The sequence below is a fragment of the Poecilia formosa genome, unplaced genomic scaffold, assembly GCF_000485575.1.
Source record: "Poecilia formosa unplaced genomic scaffold, Poecilia_formosa-5.1.2 Scaffold20, whole genome shotgun sequence".
NCBI lineage: Eukaryota > Metazoa > Chordata > Actinopteri > Cyprinodontiformes > Poeciliidae > Poecilia > Poecilia formosa.
Genome location: NW_006799959.1, coordinates 3572890 through 3580064, shown reverse-complemented (window position 1 = coordinate 3580064; position 7175 = coordinate 3572890). Strand labels below are relative to the sequence as shown.

At 37.0% G+C, this 7175-nt stretch overlaps 1 long non-coding RNA gene across 1 annotated transcript; it reads right to left on the bottom strand.

Annotated features, from left to right (window-relative positions):
* Positions 1 to 827: 827 nt before the first annotated feature.
* On the bottom strand, positions 828 to 2824 carry LOC107832909 (uncharacterized). Its single transcript, XR_001661546.1, has 3 exons — positions 2537 to 2824; positions 1401 to 1567; positions 828 to 915 (listed from the first exon to the last, which is right to left on the bottom strand). It is a non-coding gene; the product is annotated as an uncharacterized LOC107832909 (long non-coding RNA).
* Positions 2825 to 7175: the final 4351 nt, after the last annotated feature.

Sequence of the window (7175 nt, the reverse complement as noted above, 5' to 3'; positions counted from 1 at the left end):
TTGGCCATTCTAAGGTAAAAACCCAGCGCATACAGTCTTCATGTTTTTTTTGTTTTTTTTTTCATCCAGACGGCTTCCAGCGCCTCCCCCCTGCAATGACATGGCGCCCCCCAGTTTGGGAACCTCTGGCATATACGATCATCAGTAGCCGGTGTTCGAGGGAAAAAAAGTCACACCTGACTTTGTGCAACTTTTCAGACCTTAATTCGTTGCTGACGAAGAAGTCTGTGACATTGTTCTGTTTCTGGTACTTTTATTCCTGCATAGTAGACTTAAAAGGCTTTTTTGCCAATATTTGCTGTGAATATAATATAGCCTGTCAGTTGGTGTGAAGTTCGCTTATGTTTGACATTGCTGCGAGGAGTCAACTCTTACTCGACTTTTATCATTTTATAGTCCACCTTGAAATATATGAAGTCTATCAACCCCTTATATGTATATACATAATGACGCCCCCTTAACATTTTCGCCTGCCTCCTCATGTATCCATGACTACAACTGGTCCCGCATCAGCACCTCCTTTACTTTCTGTCCCCAACCCCTCAGCCTGACTAAAACAGCACATCCATAGACTTTCTTTTCATAGCAGTTTTGATAGGGCAGGTTCAGTGCAGCAGGTGATGTGGGCACAGGTGTCGATGGGTCCATGGCTTTGATAAGGCATTCTACTGTTTTTAAAAGATAGTCGAGTCGCATCTTTAGATTTGACAAGGAGTTCAAAATAAATTTCAGATTCCACAACATTCTGGATTTTGTTGTGAAAAGGTCCTTCTGATATCTTTCTACTTGGGAGAGATGCAAAGAAAACAGCTCATTCTTGGCATAGATGTCTTGCAGCTTCTCAATCATGTTGAAACCTGCTACCGTAGTGGTAGGAACCTCATCTGGAATATGAGGACTACAGGAGTCGTTGTTCTGTGATAAAAGAAAAGAAAATGTAAAACATTGTGGGCTAAAAAAAGTCATTTTAAAATACACATTTTAGTTTTAGACTATTGCCAATCACTAAACATTATGTCTGGAAAGCTGAAGGATTTGAAGTGCAAAAAGCATAAGCCACAGATAACTTAAGAGTTATGTCAAAGGTTAATTTTGTTGTACTGTTGCTTCTTAAAGAATAGTGTATAATATACTATTATATTGTGTATTTAGTTCCACAATACTGGATTAATTGCTCTTCCTGAAAGGAGCTATTGCACCCATTAACTTCTTTCTTTTTATTTCCCTCATTGAAAGCACTTCTGGGTTGGGCTTTGGTATTTAGTTGTGTTTTTTTGTTCAATTCAAATTCAAATAATTTGTTGGTGAGGGTAAAAATTGTTGGCAGTGTTTGGACTTATTTAGCAACAAAATTATGCTTTGGTACAGCAAATTGTAAAATCACTTACACTGGTACTTACATATTCTCGCAGTGCCTCATTTGTCTCGAGTATCAGTAAATTTGTAAGAGCCACAATGTTTTGGGAAGAACACCTGAGATCCGCATTGCTTTCGAAAGAACATCTGTGTTCAGTTGTAGTTGAAAGTACAAGACTCCAGTGATTCCCCAGAAGCATCAAGACCAGCACTAAACCAAAAATAAAAAAAAATATATAAAATTATATATATATAGTGTACATTCAGTTGGAACCAAACATTTACATTCAATAACTAGGATATTTTAAAAATATTTTTGGTGGTGTGGGATTCAGAGTTGTGTAAGATAATACATAATCATAAAATAATGTTGCTGGGTTATTTTATGTCACTTATATCTCAGTGTTTAATTGTTTTTTAGGCTTTTTCTTATCTTGGCCTGCAATGGAACTGCAGATGTGTTTTAGCTATAGACAATGAACCGGNTTATTTTATGTCACTTATATCTCAGTGTTTAATTGTTTTTTAGGCTTTTTCTTATCTTGGCCTGCAATGGAACTGCAGATGTGTTTTAGCTATAGACAATGAACCGGTACAGTGCATGAAATGGTGGCATGTATGTCTGAGTTGTATGTTGTCCCCGTTTAAATATATATAGTCAAAGTAAAAAAGAAAATTATAAAAATATAAATTATTTTCTTCACTGTCACACCAAATAACAGTACATATTTCTTGTTTTGCCATTTAGGATTACAAAACATTTCTTAAAGGCCACTCTATCTCCTCATATGCGAGAATTACCATGCCATTAAACAATGTGGAAAAACTAGATAGTGTATGTAAAAATCTTAGTATTGTAGCTCTCCTTGGCGTCTTAAAATGAGAATGTTTATACTAATAGTGGCATAGAAAAGTCTGTAAACGGAGCCAAGGTTTACATTTTCAGTGATTTTATGTATCATAAAACTCCTGAACTTTTAATCCAACTTCTCTTCCAGTTAGTATCAACAAAAATAATGCTCGATTATCAAACGGAGACACTAATGAGAAGATACTAACAACTACAAAAAGTTGCGAAAGAACAAAACCAAAGAAAACGCCATGAAAGCTAATCTATTACTAAAAAGAAAATATTAGATACTCTGAAAACAATATTTTAGTTATAATTAAAAGTACTTACCATAGTGCATTAGACATCCATTGAACTTAGAGTCCATAATGACAGCAAGTGACTTCAGTAACTCAAGGTGTTGCTCTTCAGTGACAACAGTGACCTATATTGCATTTATAGCTGACAACACCCACCTCTTTTTGACACACACACAAAATCTACTCAGTCATTCAATAAGATTCCATTGAGGTGTTTTTAGACACTTGCGTCATTAACAGATAACGGCTCATTTTAGAATTTCAAAGACTCAGGAATTAATTTGAAGGTATTGTTCAATTTCAATCCCAAAAACCTTTTTCTTTTCCTTTNCCCACAGTTTGGGAATCTCTGGCATATACATCATCAGTAGCCGGTGTTCGAGGAAAAAAAAAGTCACACCTGACTTTGTGCAACTTTTTAGACTTTAATCCGCTGCTGACGAAGAAGTCTGTGACATTGTTCTGTTTCTGGTACTTTTATTCCTGCATAATAGACTTAAAACTAATATTTTCTTTTTAGTAATAGATTAGCTTTCATGGCGTTTCCTTTGGTTTTGTGCTTTTGCAACTTTTTGTAGTTAGTATATTCTCATTAATGTCTCTGTTTGATAATCGAGCATTATTTTTGTTGGTACTAACTGGAAGAGAAGTTGGATTAAAAGTTCAGGAGTTTTATGATGCATAAAATCACTAAAAATGTAAACCTTGGCTCCATTTACAGACTTTTCTATGGCACTATTAGTATAAACATTCTCATTTTAAGATGCCAAGGAGAGCTACAATACTAAGATTTTTACTTGCACTTTACAGAAGAAAATACATAGTTTTCTGCTCAATGTCTGACATTAAAGTAGCTAAATGTTCATGGTTTTTAACCAGTTTCACTTACAAAAATATACTTGTTTTCTAAAAGCTAGTACAATAAAATTAATTTGTTTCTCATTACATATCATTCAAAAATCTACATCTATTTTCTTTGTAGAATTTTATTATAAATTATATGATTTGGGTCAAACCTTTAGGGTGTTTATCCAGATTTGTTTTTCCTTTAGTGTACTGGCTTCTTCCCCTCTGAGTGGCCTTTCAGCTGATGTTGGTACAAGATTTCTCACTGTGGATGGTGGCACTCTCTTACCACTCTCTGGTCTTTTTTCCAGTTTTAATGTCACTTTTATATACATACTTTAATGTTGTTCTATCTCAACTGGATTTACCTTTACTTTTTCTCTGCTGGTACATGCCACTTAATCTCAAATAAAATAATAAATTTCAGATTGTTTGTAAAGATTTGTGTTAAATTGCTATGATTTCCTTTCAGAACTTTGCCCAGTCTATTTTGGCTTAGCTAAGTAATTCAATAAGGACTTTTCAATGATGCATAAGTTTTAACAATTTTCTATGATGCCAAACAAGGAAGCCGTGTGCTTGACATCCACATGTGTTCCTCTACTTCAGTTGAATTTATATTGACTGATTTAACTAGAATGTTGTGACTCAATTAAACAGCTTACAAAGCCTCATTATCTAGTTTTTCCACATTGTTTAATGGCATGGTAATTCTCACATATGACCTGTGACGATAAATTTTGCTGAGCGATTAATTGTCTAAATAATGATTGCGATAAACGACAATATTGTTTCAAGACCTTTTGACACTGATTTAATAGAAATGACGTAATAATGTGCAGCTCCTGGTTAAAAACCATGCTCTTAAGGCCTTTTAATATTTACAAAATATTTACAAGGTTGGTTGTATGTACATAGAAAATATGAGTGAGAAACTTGTATTATTGTTTTTGTAAATTGTTAATCCCAGTGATTATATACATGCGGGGAGCGCTTGCTGTTGTGAGTAGCGTGAGAAAAAATGAGAACAACAGAAAGCCAAAGCTTTTCTGGATAGGACTTGTGTTCTTACATAAATGTATTCTTGTTTGATCAATTATCTCATTAGTTTAAAGACTGTATTGAATTTCCTATCTATGAAGTAGTTTAGGTTAACGAGGGACAAGTGAACTCAACATATAAAAGAACGGAACAATGGGATGACGCGAAGAAGAAGGGAGAGAACGCGGGAGACGACAAGGAGACCGATGCTAATGCGGGCATAGGTTGAGGTGGGAGCAAGAACTGGACTGTTTTATGCACGTTCTGCACAAGTAAACCTGGAGAAGTGTTTTGTAGTGAATAACTGCGAAGGAGAACTGCGGTTGATCCGAGGTGGCTAGAGGAACGTGTCAACATGGCGACGCTAGCTTTAGCACGATTGAGGAGGAGTCCTGCAACTCGTGTTGCGGAGTTCTAACAGAAATTGGACTCGCAAAGCAACCTTGACGGTGAGGACGTCGGTTGAGCGAGCAGGTCTGAGTCAGTTTCATTGCTTAAACGGGGAGAAGAGGATTGTCGTAGCGACATCGCACCCGGGCTTCATCAGGCCTGCAACGAAAACTTTAACCGGTACCGGACAGTGTGTGTGTGTGTGAGTGAGAGTATGGGCCCATATGTGATATTGTGTTTAAAACTGTAAATTCCGGTAAATGTATGGAGTTATGTTAATGACAAAAGTTGAATTCTGGTTATATTGAAACAACAGTTCAAAAGAAGTTTTTTTCATAAAAACGGTTTATTTTTCCCAAATTCTTATTAAAAGAAACTATTCAGTTAACAGGTTGTCTGGAGTTAATTATGTTGGCAATTGGATGAGTAAGGATTTACTCAACATAGGTAAACCTGCGTGGTATTTACCAGAACTTAACGAACCCAAATAGCCACCCCACCAGTGAGTTTAAGTTCTCGTCCCAGTTAATAGCGGACAGAGCAGTGGGGTGTTACAAGTTCCTGCCATAGATAGATACACTGTTTTCAAAAGAACACATAACACTGGAACTGATAACCAAAAATAAAATTGATTCTCAGTCTCCATTTACAAAAAACCTACTTGAATAAAAACTAAACAAGATAAAGCCAAAGTGGAAATAAATACTGCATTCAACCAAAAGAATGCAGATTATGAAGTCTGTATATTGTATTGACCTTCAGTAACCACTAGATTTAAATAGAGAAGATGGGCACATCCGACTACCTAATGCAATAGTTCACACTACACGATTTTTTTTTGCCTCCATTTTACCCTTGACGATCTTAGATCGTTGGCCGATCTAAGATTGTCGCTGGTGATTTCGTAACCGATCATCCTGCAGTATGTGGTGGGTTACGGTAGATTGTCGTGGCCGCTCCGATCTAAATCAGGGTTTTCCCCGACTGGGAGCATTAACGCTGAATGTGACAGGCAGCCAATCAGAAAGCGAAGGATTCTCCTCTGTGCTTTCTGAGGGGAAATTACGGAGGGGAATCCCAAACAGCTGACACGGCGCAACCCGAAGTCCAGCGGACTTTGGAGATGATATGTGGAAACAGCATTAATGTTTGTTCAAGATTTAGTGCAAAGAAAATAGAAATGACAAGGAGAGGAGTAGGAGCCAAATTGCTAGCGCAGCTGATAAACCCGATACGTTTTCAGCTGTTCTTCGTTTACGTGACATTGGTTATAATGATTTTCATTCAGTCATGACTTTATGCTGACTCTAGCCACATGCATCACGGGTAGATTCTAGTAACACATTAATTAATGCCTGATTTTAAAATAAGTTAACTGGACTTGTAGCCATTATTTTGGCCCCATGTGGCTGGGCACCACATGCCTAGTATTCTGCCTAGAAGTCAGAATACTAGGCATAACGGTTCGAACCCGATCGAACCGTTGTGCCTAGTATTTCTGTCAGCTAATGTGTGGTCTCAGGTTTTGAAAATGGGCCGAGAACTCGTGTCGTGTGCGCTGGACATTACTCTAAGGAAATGAGGAAGAGAGGGTCTGTGGAGAACTTTTTTTCCCCCATTCAGTGTCATCAATAGACGATAAAGTCAACAGGTTTAATTTATCATGCGATTAATTGATTTATCGTTTATCGCGACAGGCCTACTCACAGTGTTTTTTAACACATAATCATTGACTGGTCAGGATATATTTCAGACAGGAAAATGTTCTTCCAAAGTGTCGTCATCATCATCAGTGTCGAAAGAAGATTGTAGTTCTAACGGGCTCCGTGGTCTTCATGGGAAATTTCCGCAATAATTAATTTGTTTATCAAAGAATGCAGACATAGAATACAACAACATCCACATAAAAGAAGAACAGCAGCAAATACTGCAATGGAAACCAAGACATTAGTATTTTATTATTATCCAACACTCTGAAGTTGGTAGGCACAATAGTTCTTCAAATTCACATAAAACATAATTCCTATGGTTTTTACAAATTGGTTAACAAAATGTGCCTCATTGTCACTATAAATTCATTCAGGTATACCATATCTATGCAAAGTGCTTTATCCACCATCAGAGAATCTGGATGTTAAGTGGAGAACAGCAGTGATGCTGATTTTAAAGTTATGCACCGTTCTATGGTCAGATGAGGTTATGAGAGCAGAACAGACATGCATGATTGGAGCCTAGCAGGTGACAAAAATGTCATGATTGTTTGCAGAAGTAAAGCAGAAACTGTATGTAGCACGTTCAGAATAAAGCAATAGGAACACTAGTTTCAACAGCCATGGATGCTGCTATGACAGCCCTTACAAACTGGGGCAGAGTACATGCCACACTATCCAGTT